Genomic DNA, 19139 nt, shown 5'->3' with positions numbered 1-19139 from the left:
TATTAACCAGACACAGAGGAAAGGAAACAAAGTGGAAACCTTTTCTCTATCTGCCGGAAAACCATCAGGAAACACGGATCTGGGCCCCTGCACACCTGCAGGTGGTGCCGGCAGTCACAGTAACAGACCCCACGGGTCCCACAGGGCCCTGTGCAGAAGGCCTGGGGCAAGCCCTGCTGTCAGACAGCGTCTGAGGGTGCTTCGCCTTCCTGGGGGGGCGGAGGGGGATGTCCCATCCAGTTCCTCGCTGAAGGTTCCAGAAAAGCACTGATAAACACGAGGAACGTTTCATCAACTCAGACTGTCAGAGACTCCTTTCTGCCAAGTTCCAGTAGCAGAAGAGACGGTGCCTTCCTGGCAGGGCCAAGCCTGCCAGGCCGCTGGGAGAGCTGGGACCCGTCGTGCAGGGGACACGCCCCCCACCAACACACACACAGGAGGCTTGCCCCAGGACCTACTGGGAGTAAAGACTTCAGAGAACACTGCCATTTCTGTCACAATAATGAAACAGACAGCTTTGACCAACCCTCTTAAGAGAGAACAAACACACTATTATGACAGTTTTAAACTACTGAAAAAAATTTTAACCCATTGATGAGATAGGAAGAAAGTTCGGAACCTCAGAGGGCAAAAGCTAAGTAAAACCGGCAATGGGAAATCAAGGCACCCCTCTGCTGTCTGCATCTGAGGGCCTGGCTGATCTTGAGCATCTGTACTGTTTAGAAGAGGCAGGCGAGCGAACAGAAAGCCTTGGATGTGCCCAGGTGTGGACCCTCTTGGAGACACCCCCAAGGCTGAGGCCCCGAAGGCATCAGGTAAATGAGGGCCACTAGGAAACCCAGCCCACCCACCCTGAGGAAGCAGGAGCTGCGGGGGGAGAGGGAGAGGTTAGCCCATACCTGGGATGGAACTAAACAGACACACAGTGTTCTAAGAGCACTGAATTGTTTGGAGGAGAGTAAAAATATCAATTAATTTAGATTTGATAAATGAATTCTGTGTGTTAAAATATCCAGGGCAGCCACTATGGAAACCAAATGAATGAATTCCAATCTAGTTGAGGAGAGAAAAAGAAATAAAAAAAGATCAACCCAAAAGAAGTTAAGGGCTTCCCTGGTGGCGCAGTATTTAAGAATCCACCTGCCAGTGCAGGGGACATGGGTTCGAGCCCTGGTCTGGGAAGATCCCACATGCCACGGAGCAACTAAGCCCATGCGCCACAACTACTGAGCCTGCGCTCTAGAGCCCGCGAGCCGCAACTACTGAGCCCGCGTGCCACAACTACTGAAGCCCACATGCCTAGAGCCCATGCTCCTCAGCAAGAGAAGCCACCGCAATGAGAAGCCCGCGCACCACAGCAAAGAGTAGCCCCCGCTTGCCACAACTAGAGAAAGCCCACGTGCAGCAACGAAGACCCAATGCAGCCAAAAAATAAATAAATAAATAATAAAATAAAATAGAAGTTAAGAAAGGAGGAAAAAAGTAATCTGTCCCCAAATAACAGGACAAATAAAGTGTGAAATAAGACCATAAAAATAAATTCAAATATAATAATTTTCATAAACATAAATGGACCAGCAGTCTAGCTAAGACAAAGACTGTCAGACCAGATTTTTACAGATCCAGATGCATTCAAACACAAGGATGTGGAACTGTGAAGGTCAAGAATGGACAAGACACTCTGACCAGAGGGAGAGCTGGTGCGGCTCTGGGGTGTGGGCAGAAGGCACCTCCAGAAGCAGGCCTGACGGGCTGGCCCACCGCACGGTGGGGTGGGGGGCCACACATCTGTAAGAAGGAAGAGCCAGCACAGCTAACCAGGCTTCATCTCAGGGGACCATCCTTGGAACATCTCTGAAAACTGACCCCACACCAGGGCATGAAAGTCAGAGCTCCCAACAAAGGTCAAAGGCCCAGCTGCTCAGTCACAGCCCCACCCATGGGATACAGCAGTGAGTCAGGGAGTGAGAAGGCCCCGCCCCAGCAGTCATCCGTGGTCACAGCTCGTGGGAAAAAGGAAGATATATGCACCGCTTCCATGGCCAGCGGCTTCGGGGTCACGGCTGAGAAGCGACCTTTTGGGGAGGGACTGGAAAGCTGGCAGGACCATCACGTGCTACGAACAGGTGAGGCTGCAGCTGCCTGCTGCGGCGGCATCTCTAAGGAACCTAGAACCACAGTCACCCCAAGGGCACCGTCTGCACCTGCGCATCACCCCACCGCGCTCCGGGGGGCACCTGCACTCCCTGTGCAGCACACATGGGAGAGCAGGTCACGATAGAGACAGCCTTCTGTATGCACAAGGGCAATCACCCCACAAGCAACTATGAGGAAGAGGACTGGGTGGGGGCAGGAAGCATGGAACCCACAACTCAGCAGGTGGCCTCAGCGCAACACGACACTGCCCTGACCACCTGTGAAAACGCGCTTGCTCCACAAAACTGCCTCAGCTTCAGCATCTAAACTGGCACAGACCTCGCCCTGGCGGCATCATTTACTGAGCACCTACTGTATACAGTAAGACGCTTGGGAAGAGCTGTACAAACTCCATCACATTTCCTCTTGCACACCTGGGGACACGGCAGCTGTGTCCGTCCTCACCTTACAGAACAGAAAACAAGGTCCCGTTTCTAAAAGGCCAAAGTCTGAGCTCACGTTCCGAAGCCCCTGCTGGGCCCAGCACGTGCCACAGGAGCCGGCTGTCCGTCTATGCTTCTCTCCCTCCTGTCTGCTAGGAGCCCCATTCCCTGGGGCTCTCCAGGTGTGTTTTTTTTTTTAACGTCATTAGATTTTTGTTTTCATATTTATTTATTTATTTGGCTGCGCCAGGTCTTAGTTGTGGCACGTGGGATCTTCGTTGCGGTATGCAGTACATGAACTCTTAGCAGCAGCATGTGGGATCCAGCTCCCTGACCAGGAATCGAACCCAGGCCCCCTGCATTGTGAGCATGGAGCCTTAGCCACTGGACCACCAGGGAAGTGCCCCTCCAGGTGTTTGAGTGGAGGCCCTGCTTGCACCCCACCCCATGGGATGGGTGCAGGGCAGAAGCAACGTCCCCGAGGATCACAGGACACGCCCTGCCTGCTGGAAGCGCCAGCATGGGGCTTGGGGCCTACAGCTGCTGGGCCACTTCCACCTGGCATCTGGATCCAGCCACCCCTGAAGCAGGTACTTCTCAGTACCTGTCCAAATGAGAGGACATGAATCCCTTGTCCTAAAGCTGGGATGCAGTGGTGATCAGAACAGCCCTCCTGGGGCCATTTAGCCCCCCACACCTGCTGATGTTATGAGGCGGCAGGGAAGAGAGAGGGAAGGGGGAGAAGGGGGCCAGGGCACAGTAGAAAGGAGTCTCCAATCCCACCCCTTCTCCAAGGGCCTTGGTTGCAGCAGGCTGCCCCTCTAGGCCGCGGTACAAAAGGAAAGTAAGGAGGATTCACCAAGTCCTCAGAAAGCTGCACCCCCAAAAGAGCTGGTGCTTCCGGAGTGGCTGGGGGCATGCAGGCTCTCACCCAGCCTGTCACCTCAACGTGGACAGCGTCCAGGGTGGCTCCTTACTCTGTGGCCATCGTAACGTCCAGAGTGAAGCCACTGTGGGAGGCTCATGAGGGCTGGGACCGAATGACAGGAAAGCGGCAAACACTCGAGCGGTTCTCACACCCGGAGGAGACAGCGACGCCCAGAGATGGTCACTCCGCCACCACGAAGGGCCACCAAAGGACAAAGCAGGACAACGCAGCATCAGGCATACGGACACCCGAGTGAAAGGAGACCCAGACACAGCCGGAGCGGAAGTACTTAAACCTCTCCCTGGATAACCAACAGAGCAAGCAGAGGACAAAATCAGGCCCACAGCTGGCCCGAGCAGAGCTGACCTGCAAGTAAGCGCGCTGCCAGCCCTCTCTGGTGTCTGCCTAACCTCAGCCACCAGCCGCTTCCTGACCCCGCCGGCCCTGGGGTTTTAAACAGCGCACATGGCATGGATCATGTGCTCCTCGAGATCTCAACTGTTTCCCTGATCCCCAGAGCTGCCAGTTCACTCTCCTCGGGAGTTTTCTTAGAAAACTGGAAGAAGTTTTCTACACGTTCAGAACAGGGTGTCATCTGCTGCGGCGCCCCGTGCGACGGATTTCCCGCTTCACCGCACACCACACATCGCTCGACAGGTGCACGAGTAGCAACCTGGGTGGCAGCACAGGCCGAGCCAGGGCAGCATGACGGGTGCAAGAGGCAGGGAGACAGCGCGTCAGGGCAGCCGCCACACCAGCAGGTGCTGACTCGGCGCGTCAAGCAGGTGGTCGGCCACACGCACCTGGGTCGGGACGAGGGCCACGTTTTGGATGCAAGCTTAGGAGAAATCAGCACACAACAGGAACTCCACTTTCCTGCCCCGCGTGTTTACGGGCACAGCGAACTAGCAGAGATGACAGAGGTAAGGGCTGGAGGAGGCGAGGAAGCCGCGTGGAGAGGGTGCTGGCAGCCTGCGGAGACAGGCGGTGGGGGCGGGCTCAGGGGAGCAGGGAGGAGGGACAGCAGGCACAGGTGCGCCAGGTACAGGGAGGCGGGGTGGTAACCTGGGGAGAGGCCAAGAGCTGTCTTGTTCGTTTTTAAGCTGTGAGAACCACCACAGGAAAGCACCACGACAAAGGTGGGCAGAGGGTGCTGCCGCTGACGTGGGGTCACGGGGCCTCGTTTCAGCTGAAAACCTCCAAAACACTTGTTACTGAGAGGCGTGCGCCGGAGCTGACAGGCTCCTGCTGGCATCACAGAGCCCCGGCCCAGCGTGAGGTGCCCAGGGACAGGCCCGGCCCCGGGAGACCTTCGACACACTCTCCACTGACCTCTCTTCACACCCAGACTCTGGACGTCCTCACACGAGCAGCCTGTCTACTTCAAATGCGAGTCCAGAAAGCAAAAACCATCTTCTCCAACCGCCCCCCGGAGCCTAGGCGCCTGTCCTCACCGGGCCTGGCCTCTCCAGGCACTCAGCTGCCAGTACACGGAGCTGGGGGAGCCCACCGACGGCACACGTGGAGCGGGGCGTCCTCCAGGGGCGCTGCAGTGGAGCCGATTAATACGGCAAGTGAACAGGACCCTCCAGCCCAGCCGCTGAGGGCAAGCCCAGGGTCCCGGCAAACAGAGGCTGCTGGTGGGCACAGGGTGGGCTCGGTGCTCTGCCTCTTCCACCCACAGGCAGCCCCGGGGCACCGCCGCTTTGGGACCGCCTTCCCTTCTGCGAGAGCTTTTTCCTGGCTCCCGTTTCTTCTCTCTTTTCCTGAAAAAGGGCAGGTGGGTGCTAAGGTTTTGAAAATGTGTGCGTCTGAAAACGCCTTTATCCTACCTGGACAGCTGATGGGCCATCTGGCTGGGTCAGAGTTCATGCGTCAGGTCTGGAGGTGCCTCCGAGGTCCCCTGCTCCTGCCAGCCAGCCTGCCCTCAGGCCCTTGCGGGGCCCCTCTGCTCCACACCCCACCCTGTGCTGCTGAGGCTCCTGTACCAGCTGCAGCGGCCTCTACTGGTCTATTTCCTACTGTTCATGTCTTTCTGTTCTTTTGCACGACTACGTTCGCTTCACTCACTGCACCTTTCACTCTGCCCTCCCGCCCACACTCTGCCCCGTCCCCTCCTGCACAGCACTGCCTGCTCCCTGGGAATGTAAGTCCTCTCACCTCAGCGACGTGGATGCTTCTCCACTTCCTTCTGGAAGCTCAGCTTCAAATCTGGGCCTGGCAGGGCTGTACACTGGCCCACTGGACGGGCGCCAGAGTAGGCCTCTCTGGCTGGACTCTCCCCACCAAAAGCTGGTACAGAGGGAAAGGCCTGGCCGCCCATGTCCTGGGCAGGTACCTGCATCCTCACTGGTGCCGGAGTCCCCGCTCCTGTGACCTCTGCCTCCTCTCCCAGGAGGAAAGATTTCACACGCCTCCTGGGACAGGGAGGGGCAGTTGTCAACTCAAGGCAGCGAGGGAGAGGATCTAAGTACACAACTACTTCTCAAACAGCCCTGGGAGAACCTCCATGGTGCCCCACGGGCTTCCTCCCGAGTCTGTCCTAAGTGCCGCCAGCATTTGGAACGCTCACCTCAAGTCTTAGGATTCTTTTTTTTTTTAACCTCCTTTTTCCTCTAATAACCAAAAGCAGGTGTGAAGTGCCTCCCTGCCCATCCTACATTTCCACAGGGCACTCACCCTTCGGGGCTCACATGCACCCCATGGCTCCCGGACCACACCGTGGCTGCCACTTGAGGCCGAACCTCCTCCAGCATCCAGTCCCCATGGACCTTCCCCAGCACCCGCACTGCCCTGCGCGCACCAGCCTCCACGTGTTCCTCTGGGAGATGGGCAGGCGCCGACCAAGTGAAGCCCTACTGCCCAGGGATGGTCGGCGATTTGCACCCACACCCTTTACCGTCCAAGCACAGGCTCCAAACTCAAGGAGGAGTGGGAGCCCCCAGGAAGTCTGCCCAGCCTGTGGCACTGGCTTGAGCGCTGCCTCCCCAACGAGTATCCCAGGGATGCCCAGCTCTGCCCAGCTCCGAGCTCACGCCGAATCCTGACCTGCAGCTACCAAGACAACAGCACCATGTGAGCGACCAGAGAGCCCCTGCGAGGCTGTAACCCCACGAGCTCTGCCGGCCCCCCGGCCCGAGGCGAGACTGCCAGGATCATGCAGACGTGGGACAGGAGGGTTTGGCCAGTTATAAAAGAAGGGTTTATTCTGGATGATGTGACAGCTGCCAGGGTTCAACCGTCAGAAGCATCTGCTAATAGGATGATTTAAAACGTGAAGCATTTAAATTGCACTAGTTGTAAAAGTCATAAGTGCAACGCGGGCTAGACAGACCTCCTTGCATCAAGACGGCGCTGCTCCGCCCACTGCCATTTCCCTAGCTGAGCTTTCCAGTCTCCTATTTCTAAGGTGGCCAGTTATCCTAGGAAGATGCCAAGTACTGCAGCCTCTCCCAGAACCCACCCTCCCCATCGCCACCTGCCCAGCCCACTGGCACCGTCCCGCCCTGCTCCTGTCCTCACGTGGTACCCACAGCACCGCCCTGGATCCCTCTCTCCCACCTCGCCTAACATCTGGTTCCTCACCCAAAATATAAAGTTACTTTTCTGTCCCCATTACTACCACACCAACCCCAAACCTCCCAAACACCAGCAAATTTGAGTGAAGAATCAGCAGTAGTACCGGGAAAGGGGTGGGAACACGTAAAGGAAACAAGGGTGAAACTGGCGAGCAGGTCAGCTGGGCGGCTCGAGCTGCTCCCGCCTCTGGGGTGAGGGAAGAGCACAGGAGGCAACCGGTCCTGGCCCCTAGCGCTCCTAACGTCGCCTGCAACGCAGGTGCCGCAATGCTGATGCCCGAAGGCTCCTGAACGGCTGGGGCGGCAACCACATCGGAGAATGGTGGAAACACGCGGGCGCTCAGCCTCGCCCCGCTCCCGGCAAGAGGAACACGCTCAGAGGCACACTCCATCGCTGGGCGCTGCCGTGGCCAGGGGCCGCCCTTCACCGCAAACAGTAAAGAGCATCTTGGTCGTTTCCAGGACGGGGAGGGCAGGGCGCGTCCGTGGGCGGAGCACCACACTGGAGGTCACCTTCCATCAGATTCTGAACTTACTGCTTCCCAGACCTCTAGACTCCAGAACCGCTACTGAGAAGCGCAAAGTCATTCGGACGCTCAATTCTCTCTGTCTCTTTCTCTCTGAAGGCCCTGCGAGGCTTCCATGTGTCCGGAGAGCTGCAGAGCGTCGAGCCCCTTGGACAGGGTTCCCAGACGTCAGTGCTCTTCTCTGCTCTCCCACCCCAAACCGGGGTTCTGCTGCATCTGGCACCCCTGCTGTTGCTGTGTAGTCTCTCTCTGAACCCTACAAAATATAATTATTTCATGCAAACATGTTCATCATTTGTTAACCATTCCATTTTGCAACTCATGCTTTCCCTGATGATTCTTTGCTTCTCTGAGAACAGCATTCCACCCTGCTCCGGGAGGCTACCCTGCAGGAGGCCAGTGTCTCCGGCCGCTCCCACCGGAGCTTGAGGGGCGGCAAGCAGGACCGCTCCCTCCTGCTTGAGGGGCGGCAAGCAGGACCCGTCAGCACCCTGGAAGAGCTCTTACTTCTGGTTGCTTTAAACGTTGTCTTGGTCTTTGGTGTTTTGGAGCGTTGCTGTGACGTTTCTCAACATGGACGTTATTTATCCTGTTTGAAATAAACGATTTTTCCATCATCACATCTGTCATTAGTTCCAGCCAACAGCTCTTCCAACACTGTCTCTTCTCCATTCTAAGCTGGCTTTTGGGGCTGGCATCAAATGTATCTGAAACTCTTGCATTCTGTCCTCCACCCCTCAATCACCTTCTCCACCATACTTTCCATTCCATTAACTCTTTGTTGTTCTTATTAAAATCCTTTCACCTCGTTCACAAAGCCTCTCTTCAACTGCTTATAATCGAATATTTAGCCCTTTGGTTACTTTTTAAGTTTCCGCTGTCATTTGTTTCTGGAGATTCCCTTTGGTCTCTCTCAAATCTTCCTGACCCTTCCTGTTAGCCTCTTGTTTTCTGCTCTTCATTGTGGTTCTCTCTTTGACTTCCTTAAGGTCCCTGGTGCCTCTAAATTTTGAGCCTTTTGATGATTCTGTGGTGCAAACAGGATTAGTTCTCAGCTCTCCTCACTGCCAGCACAGAACCTGCCGTTCTCAGATCTGCTAAGTCAGTTATGACGTATGCATCTGCCTCCCAGCTTCCAAAACTTTATTGCTATCATCTCCCTCTCACTTTATTCAGCCTTGTGAGTTTTGACGTTTTTAAACATCACTTTCCTGTTCATTTAGCAGAATGGGAGAGAGTTTGGGAGAGAGTGAAGCTGTATACATGTGTTCAATCTGCCATCCTTACCTGAAAACCAGGAAGCTTTCCTTAAAAAATTATCTTCAGCATGAAAAATGGGAGTTGGAGTCCAGACATTTTTAAAATTAATTTAAATTTCATTTTCACCATACAAATTATTTCAAAATAGAGAAGAAATAACTTCTTAACCTCATCATCTATTAACATTAACCCACATTACAAATACAGGCATATTTGTATTTCCCCATGGAAATCATCCTGGTTAAAATTGTTTGGTAGAATATCTTTTGGTTTTTGATAGTTTAAGAGTTCATAGACTATATATATAATACATATATATATATAACTGACTCATTTGGCTGTACAGCCGAAATTTACACACTGCAAATCAACTATACTTCAATAAAACATTTTTTAAGTTCACAAATCATATAATTATTCTAATATGTATTTCAGTTTTGGTTATTAAAGGGGTAAAATTTGTATTTATGTCAAAAAACGAACTAAACAATTTCCTCAAAACAACATGCAGGGAAAAAACCTCAGGTTGGATTTGAAATTCAATTGGGAGAAGCATGCTGCATGCACCTCTGAAAATATACACATTGATACTATGTATAAAATAGATAACTAATGAGAACTTACTGTATAGCACAGGGAAGTCTACTCAATACTCTGTGGTGACCTAAATGAGAAAGAAATCCAAAAAAAAAAGGGGCTACATGTATATGTACAGCTGATTCACCTTGCTGTTCAATAGAAACTAACACAACATTGTAAAGCAAGTATACTCCAACAAAAATTAAAAAAAAAAAAAAAAGCGTCACCAGGGCACCCGCTGCTGAGTCGCCGGGACGCGCAGAGGCTCTAGGCGTTACCACAGGAAAAGCAACAGCAGATAATTTGCATCACTTGTCTGGAAAACAAGGAAACCCTTTTTTACATTCTAACATGATAGCCTATTTCTTATATGAAGGTCCTTTATCAGGGTTTCAAAGATGTTTTAGGAAATTGACTGATACTTAATGAGTTAATAAATTTTCCCATTTAACATGATGAAAAATAGACTCTATTTTCAAGTAGAATGTCTGATTTTCAGGATGGGTTACCAATGTTGAGTGAGAAATATGTGAACACTTGCTCTTTATAGAATATATTACAAGTGTTATTAGAAAATACTGAAAATTGTTTCTGCTGCAAGGCACATCAAAGGCTCTAAGCCCTGTTAGAGGCTCCCTGATGCCAAGGATTTGCTAAACTCAGACAAGTCCAAACAAGCTGCGGCCGGCCTGTTTTTTCGCCTGTGATCGGCTCAGTTCCACACAAAGGGTGAATGTGGGAAGGCAGTTTTCATGGCACACGTACAAAGCGACACTTCAAGACAGATGCAGCAACAACAACAAATGCTGAAGTACTGCAGGAAAAACACAATGTTTTCCTGACAAATACCTGTTGGGGCAGATAAATATCCCACAAAATAGTATTAAAAATTTGGGCTTCCTTGGGAGCGCAGTGGTTGAGAGTCCGCCTGCCGATGCAGGGGACACGGGTTCGTGCCCCGGTCTGGGAAGATCCCACATGCCACGGAGCGGCTGGGCCCGTGAGCCATGGCCGCTGAGCCTGCGCGTCCGAAGCCTGTGCTCCGCAATGGGAGAGGCCGCAACAGTGAGAGGCCCACACACCCCGCAAAAAAAAAAAAGTATTAAAAATTTAGCTAAACTTTCTGGGACTTCCTGGTGACGCGGTAGATAAGAATCCGCCTGCCAATGCAGGGGACACAGGTTCCAGCCCTGGTCCAGGAGGATCCCACATGCCGCAGAGCAACTAAGCCTGTTCGCCACAACTACTGAGCCTGCGCTCTAGAGCCCGCGAGCCACAACTACTGAGCCCACGTGCCTAGAGCCCGTGCTCTGCAACGAGAAGCCACCGCAATGAGAAGCCCTCACACTGCAGCAAAGAGTAGCCCCCACTCGCTGCAACTAGAGAAAGCCCACGCGCAGCAACAAAGACCCAACACAGCCAAAAATAAATAAATAAATATGTTAAAAAATAATAATAAAGGATATATGTAGAGGTATAACTGAATAACTTAGCTGTACACCTGAAACTAACACAGCGTTGTAAATCAACTATACTATAAAATAAAAAATTAGGGCTTCCCTGGTGGCGCAGTGGTTGAGAGTCCACCTGCCGATGCAGGGGACACGGGTTTGTGCCCCGGTCTGGGAGGATCCCACATGCCGCAGAGCGGCTGGGCCCGTGGGTCATGGCCGCTGGGCCTTCACGTCCGGAGTCTGTGCTCCGCAACGGGAAGGGCCGTGGCGGTGAGAGGCCCGCGTACCGCAGAAAAAAAAAAAAAAAAGAAAAAAAATCCTGCCAAACCAACAGAGAAGGCTCCAGCCCTGAGCAACACCATCCTGGGCCCCAGTGGCCTCAGGCAGGAAGGCCCACACTGTCCCTTGGTGGCCGGCCGCTGGGCTTTCTGCACATCCCTGCAAATGAGGGTCTCCGGGACCCACAGTTTACCCCCTCCCAGGTTTTGGGAACCAGAGGCTAATTCTTGGGCTTCTCAGAGTCAGAAGAAGTAGGAATCCTCATAGTATGGCTGAATTCTGAATACAAAATAAAAGGCCAACACCACCAAAATTAAATAGAAAAACAGTATCTGGAGTCCAGAAGCTGCTGCGACACGTGCAATCGGATGCACAAACAACCTGAAGTCTGTCGGCTGGGAAATTTGTATTGTACATGCTTCACACGATCCCAATGGCTAGGAAGCACATGCTGGCCACCAGAGAAGTCCCAGGAAGCAGCTGAAGGGACTGTAACAGAACCACCAGCAGTGTCTCAGGACGACATTCCTGTGAAGCTCCACACATGAAGGAAGCACCCACATCTCTGGTTCGTGCTGGGCCTCCAGGAACTTTAGGAAGGACCCAGAGAAGCAGCAGAACAGACAGAGGAGTGCAGCGAAGGAGGAAAATAGGCTCGAGTAGTGGGGGCCAGATGAGGGGCTCCCAGGCCTGAGCCCAGCACCCTGGGGCCACACATGGTTCTGTTCACAATGCAGCCGGCTACACTCGGGTCAACCAGTCTGCAAGAGGACAGAAAACGTGCTCTGCTGACTTGGCCTCTTGGTGTTGAAATTACTTTTTTAGAACCCTATACACGTATAACACTCAGTAATTTACAGAGTCCTCTGAAATTCAGTCACACTTCAGCCTCACAACACACCCTGAGAATAGACGGGACACATATAATCTAATCCACAGATATGAGCCGAGGCTCGGCTGTTAAGCGATTTGATCGATTTACCTGTGATGGGCCACACTCCTCGGGGACTGAGTCAAGGCTGAACTCAAGTCTTCCACAGTGGGAACAGTGCTGTGTCCACTATACCCAGTATCTCAAAGGCCGATCCGGGAGTCACCGTGCTGCCCACTGGACTTCTCACCACAAGCCCAGGACAGAGTCAACACTAAGGCCTTGGGCCCCCCCTTGGAACGCTCCCTCCTTAAAAATCCTAATCACTCTTATTTTTAACAGCTTTATTGAGATGTAATTCACATACCATACAATTCACCCATTTAGAGCATACAATTTTAGAATATTTCAGTATATTCACAGATAGGCACAGCCTTCACCACAGTCCAATTTTAGAATATTTTCATTACCCAAAAAGAAACCCCATACGCCTTAGCTGTCATTTCCCAGCCCCTGGCAACCACTAATCTACTTTCAGTCTCTATGGATTTGCCTGTTTGGGGCATTTCGTATCAATGGAACCGTACAAAGCCAGACCTCTGTGTCTGGCTTCTTTCACTCAGCATAATGTTCCAAGATTCATCCACATTGTAGCATGAATCAGTACTTCCTTTCTTTTTATTCCCAAATAATATTCCACTGTATGGACAGAACACACTTTGTTTGTCCATTCATCTGTCGATGGACATTTTGGTTGTTTCCCCTTTTTGGCTATTACGAATGATGCTACCGTGAACTTCTGTGTTCAGGTTTTTGTGTGGATATGTTTTCCTAGTCACTCCTACCTATAAGAACACATGAAAGGTGAGCCAATTTCCAACTGAGAAACTCACCTAATCTGACCATCCTATATTATTTAAAATACAGACAGATAACTGGGAGAAATAAATGACCATAGAAAGTACAGTTAAAGACATTAAGAAACAAAAGCAAAACCTGATTTAACAGAATCAACAGTGATTAAACAAAGAGATGTCACTGCTAGGGATGGGCCCCACAGGCACACGTGCACATGTCCACAATGCTGTGCCTGCAGCCTGATTTTAACTGCGCGAAATACGATGTTCACCAGCAGGGGCTGGTCAGATAAATTATAGCACCTCCACTCAGCCAGACACGATGTAGTCATGAAAATGAATGAACTGGAAAATGTACTGACATGGAGTGACTTCCCAAACCCAAACACATTTAGTTAAAAAGGCGAGGTTACGAAAATTTTTTAAAGAAAAGAGCAGGAAAAAAAGAAGACATATACATGTTTGCGTGCATAGTTACAACAAAGTATCTCTAGAAGGAGACGGAGTGGGTGCCTCCAGGGGACCAGGCTTCTGGGGGCAGAGAAGGGAAGGAGGCAACAGACAGTTACACTGTGCACCCTCTGTGCCTTCAAACCCTGAAGATGTTACATAGTAGAAAATTTTTTAACCTTTTAAGGAGCAAAAATGAAAAGAATCTATGAGAATTAAAACATTTACACTTAGGAAAGCAAGAGATGAGAGGCCTCAGGTAGCTGGAAGGAGCCGCTGCTGTGTCAACCTGGGAAGCACAACGGTGACTCCCACCTAAAGGCGTCCATCCCTGCTGATGTTAAGACACAAAGGAAATGCTACACGAGGCACTGAGTCTGCTGCCCTCGAGGACTCCCCGTGCAGAGGGGGACAACTGGAGGCTGTGCAGAGCGTTGCTGGCATGGGGACAGATCAGACCCCAGGCAGGCCCCAGTGAGGGCCTAAGGAGCCACCCGAGCCCTGCTCGTGTGAGGGGAAGAGAGAATGCGGAGCAGGGCTGGGCCTGGCGGTGCTCAGCCAGAGTTGCCGGAGCGCTGGGTGCGAGTCGGGGCACGCTGGGCCACGGACAGCAGTCCAGGGGGCACGGCGAGCCGGGGAGGAGGGCAGGGCAGCAGCACGACTGGCACACATGCCCGGGGCCTGCTCCTCAGCCGCGGAGCATCCTGGGTGGCACGGGATGGCCTCCACACATTCACTGCCGCTGCACCTGCTCCCAGTTGGGACGACCGCAAATGTCTCCAGATGAACCACCGCTGGATGAGAACACTGACCTGCACACATGCCCTGAGCAGCTGCGTGGAAGATAGAGGGGAGGGGGTCCAGCCAGGAGGCACCGCCACAGTGCGGACGAGACAGGCACAGGCCCCGCCTGGCAGCTAGCCCTGCTGCCAGAGGAAGGGGGATTCATTAACTACGTGGAAGGTACGACGAGCAAGGCAGGGAGCAGCAGCATGCGGGGGAAGAACCTAGCACGTGATGGGCCCAGAGCACCAGGCGGCCAAGGCTGGAAGTGAAGCAGGAGGCAAGGCCTGAGACGCCTGCAGGGCTTCCACGCAGGCGGCTAAGGGAAGAAGTGTGGCTGGCACTTGTCTGCTCCCTTGGGGTGGTCCTAGCATTGGCTCCCGTTCTTTGGCCACCCTCCCTGTAAGAGGGCTGTCCATCCTACAGCCCGCCCCTGGCCGTGGGACGTAGCTCCTCCCCCAGGGCTGGGCCAGGGGACCTGCTTTGGCCACGGAACTTGAGTCTCCAGTTCTAAGCTGAAGCTCAAAGAGAGGCTGAGTCTCTGCCACTCTCTTGCCATAAGAATAGCGTGTCCCAAACAAGGGCACGTCCCCGATCCAGCAATGAAGACTCTCAGAAAAGAGCCTCAAGCAAATGAAATGTGAGCTAGAAATAAACCTCTGACTTGTTACTGCAGTCTTTCTAGAGAAAGCTGCCCAATAAACTCCCTGATTTCTTCCTTCTCCAACCTGTCCTACGCATCACGGCCAGGTACATGTTTCCTAACCCATTTTATCAGGACTTCCCCTACTCACAGACCTGAAGTGGCTCCCTATAGCCAGAGAACTGAAATCTAAAGTCCTTCACCTAAGTTCAAAGATCTTCACGTTATAACCCTTATTTCCTCTTATTCCTTATACAAACTTCTAACCCCACAAACCACACATGAGCCACCTTCTTGCCTTTACTCCCAAGGACCTGAAACCCTTTCTGTCTGTAGTGCTGCAGTGTCCTCCATCCTTCCCCCACTCACCTCCTGCTGAGGTTCAGCTCAAAGACCACCTCTTCCTTGAAGCCCCCCACTACAGTCCTTCTCCCTCTGAACTTCTAGAGCAAACTTTTTCTGAAAATGGGCCAGACAGGAAACAGTTTAGGTGTTGTGGGCCATGAAGTCTCTGTTGCAACTAGTCAAGTCTGCCAAAAAAGCCACAGATGAGGGCTTCCCTGGTGGCACAGTGGTTGGGAGTCCACCTGCCGATGCAGGGGACACGGGTTTGTGCCCCGGTCCGGGAGGATCCCGCATGCCGCGGAGCGGCTGGGCCCGTGAGCCATGGCCAATGAGCCTGCACATCCGGAGCCTGTGCTCCGCAACGGGAGAGGCCACAGCAGTGAGAAAGCCCGCGTAAAGCCACAGATGATACAAAAATAAACCAGGGTGGCTGTGTGCAATAAAACTTTATTTACAAAGACAGGCCAAGGGGCTGTCAGTGGCTGTAGCTTACAGACCCTCGTCTGGCGCGGTGTTTGGAAGGCTGAGGCGTGAGCACAGCAGAAGCAGGAGTGAGCTAGGGCTGCAGGCCCAAGGGAGGAGGCTCTTCTCAGCAGGGTGAAACAGTGTGGCTGCAGGACAGCAGTCAGGGTCAGAAACAACCGCAGGGAGCAGGGCAGAGCTGCCAGGTGACATCAAGGGCAAGTCCCAGAGGCCGATGGGAGGCACGGTGAGGCAGGCATAGGAGGGAGCAGAGACAGCCCACAGCTGAGGGTGCAGACTTTACCAGGGGAGCAAGAAGGATAACAGGAGAAGAGACCTCCAGGCAGGGCAGCCCAGTCCAGCTCTGCCAGGTGTCGCCAGGTCCAGCGCTGCGACACCCAGGCTGAGCTCCTGAGACAGGACACCCACAGAGCCAACTCTGAGTGGGAGCATGTAAGACCCTCAACAAATGGCCACATGGGTCAGTGAACAGGCACAGCAAAGCTATCTTGCTAGTAAAACTAGGTATTTCACTATGAGAATGTTCTCATAGTGAAACATTTTTTTAATTTTTTCATCTTTACACGGACATTTTTCTTCAAAAGCAACAAAGAACCAGGTGGAGGCTTAACAAGACACTGAATTCACTGTTATTTCATTGTTCAAGGACAGCCCACACCAGCACACATGCAGGAAAGAAGGCGGGAATGGACGTTTTTAAATCTATCTTTAGGTATTTTAAAATTTGCTCACAGAAGCTATTTCGTTACCATTCACTCTGAACATCAAATGTTCTCAACCTTAGACTCCACAAATGCCCAAAGACTCTCCTTAAAGTGGGGGGGGGGGTCCCTCCTAGTCTTAGTGTCACACAGATAAAGGGGATGAGATGAAGTGATCTAGGGTAAGCCTAAGATACTCTTCCTAGACCTGAGAAACAGAACCATCTCCTTGGGAAACATGACGAATTTTTCCACTTTGTTCTGAAGCAAGTTAAGTTATTCCTTCCAACAGCTTAGCAAGACAGAATGTTACAGCACTGATAATGCCAAGTCCTCATTTTCTGGTGCTTATGCCCTCACTGTCACTTAGTTTGTTAATAAAGTATCTTTTCTGTTACAAGGATAACACTGTGAAGTATAACAACAGGGCTTCCCTGGTGGCGCAGTGGTTAAGAATCTGCCTGCCAATGCAGGGGACACAGGTTTGAGCCCTGGTCCGGGAAGATCCCACATGCCGCGGAGCAACTGAACCCATGTGCCACAACTACTCTGCCTGCGCTCTAGAGCCCGCGAGCCACAACTACTGAGCCCACGTGCCACAACTACTGAGCCTGTGCACCTAGAGCCCGTGCTCCGCAACAAAAGAAGCCACCACAATGCAATGAAGAGTAGACCCCGCTCTCAGCAACCAGAGAAAGCCCACGTGCGGCAACAAGGACCCAACGCAGCCAAAATTAATTAATTAATTAATTAAACTAAAAAGAAAAAAGTATAACAACAATGGCTTTGATAGTTTAATTCAAGTAGAGAATTACCCAAGAACTGCTTGACATCTCATTTCTGTCAACAACAATCCTATCTACCTCCCAGGACAATAAGTACTGCAGGATTCTAGACTGGTTCATTAGAAGCTTTCTTCTTCTAAAAAGATTTTTTAAAACAGTTCTATATGATAATTTATCTAAGTACATGAGATTTGTTCCTCGTTTACCTTTATAAAGACTTGTTTCTCCAAATATGACCCCAGCTTGCACAAGAAAAGAGAGCCACAGACCTCAAGTTAGTGTTAAACTAAGATGAAACAGCCGACCCAGTGAGTGCACCCTGGAAACCAGATCTTGGCAGCGATAACAACTCCTGACTTTTCTCAACACTGACAACAAGGCACAATGAATTCACCGAGTCCCCACAACCACCCAGGGAGCCCAATATTATTGGTGCTCCCATTTTACACATGAGGAACCAAAGGCAGAGTACAAAGCCAGTAAACAGAAGAGTCATGACTCAAAGGCAAGCAGTCTGGCTCCAGAAGCCGCCCTCTTCTCCCCCCTGTTCTCCAGCCTCTCCAGACAGCTGACTAGACAAAGTGCAGGCAGAGAGACCCAGGGCCCTGCTCATTCCCAAGCCAGCGCGCAGGGCACACAGTCCGCGCCAAGCTGCTTTATGGAATGAGTCTCCTTGCTTCACATTCACCCCTATCAAATCTCCTTCCCCTCCCCCAACGAGGAGAAACACACCTTGCTCACTGTGAAAGGGGAGCCGCTGACCGGGAACCACCTGCTGTTTACAGAGGCACCCAGGATGTACAGGGTGCAATTCCCCTCGCTGGCTTCAAAGACAAACCTCCTATTGTCTGCACCAGGGGAGGAACAAGAAGCCTTGCAACTGTAGGTTTCTGTAAAGGTCACAGGAGGTTTGGTTAAACCCTAGGACAACGAATTGGGTGAGGGACGCCGCATTTTTGCTGCTGAAGGCTGCGCAGCGCCCACAGCAGCTGCTTGTGGGAGCAGCATGTAACACACCCACAGCTGCGGCGGCCTCCCCGCCAGCTGCACGTTTTAAAATAAAAGACGTCCTGACCCCCAAGATGCGCACAGCCTGCCTCTATCTCGGCCCTCGCGCGGAACACTGCCTCCACCCACACCAATCCCGCAACCAGGGGGCCACCGAGGGAATTCCAGCTCCGGGAGAGCGACCGGGAGGGAAGGCGGGGACGCCCCAGCCCGCCTCCCTGCAGAGGCCAGATCGGCGGGGCTGGAGGCCACGGGCCGCACCCGGACACGCGCGTCCCGACTCCCTGGCCCCGCACCTCCCCGACTGCGCACCCGAACCGCGCCGACACCCCGCGCTCAGGCCCGGCACTCCACTCACGCCCACCCTAGGCCGGGCACGCTCACACCCCAGGGCCGGCACACTCACCGACCCGCACCCCGGGCCGGGCACACTCTCACCCACCTTCACCCCTAGGCCTGACCCCACACCCACCTCACACCCTGGCCCCGCGAGGCCTGGGCCCCTCGCGCCCCTGCGCCGCCCCCCCAGCAAGACCTCTACACACAGAACCCGCCCCTCCCCGGCCCGGCCGCGGCACCGCCCGCCCCCTCAGTCGCCAAGGACCCATATCCTCGCGGGCCGGGCCGGGGACCTCCGCGAGACCGGGCGGGGGCCACAGCGCCGGCCTCTCCGCCATCTTCCCGGCCCGCGCCGCCCACCGTCCGCGCTCTCACCCGCAGGCTGCGCGCGGGCCGCGCGGCCACAGCCCCTCATCCCGGCTCGCACGCCGCGCGTGAGCTGCTCGCGGCTCTCCCGCGCCGCCGCCGCCGCCCGCTCGGTGCGCGCCCTCCGCCGCCGCCGCCGCCGCCGCTGCCGCCGCCGCCGGCCCAATGCGCCGCGACCGCGCGTCCTCCCGTCACCAGCGCAACCCCCCGCCTCCGGCCCCGCCCCCGCCCCGCACGGCCCCCGCCGCCAGGGGACGCCGTCGCGAGCCCCATGCACATGCGCCGGCGCGCGGCACGCCGGGAGCAGGAGTCCCGCCGGGGGCG

At 53.5% G+C, this 19139-nt stretch overlaps 1 protein-coding gene across 9 annotated transcripts in view; it reads left to right on the top strand.

The window, feature by feature from the left end:
• The window catches only part of ARHGAP39 (Rho GTPase activating protein 39), a 127837-nt gene that overhangs the window by 28323 nt on the left and 80375 nt on the right, over positions 1–19139 (top strand). The window lies entirely within an intron of this gene.

Source organism: Phocoena sinus, chromosome 17 (assembly GCF_008692025.1).
Source record: "Phocoena sinus isolate mPhoSin1 chromosome 17, mPhoSin1.pri, whole genome shotgun sequence".
NCBI classification, from domain to species: domain Eukaryota; kingdom Metazoa; phylum Chordata; class Mammalia; order Artiodactyla; family Phocoenidae; genus Phocoena; species Phocoena sinus.
This window is presented reverse-complemented; position numbering and strand designations above follow the sequence as displayed.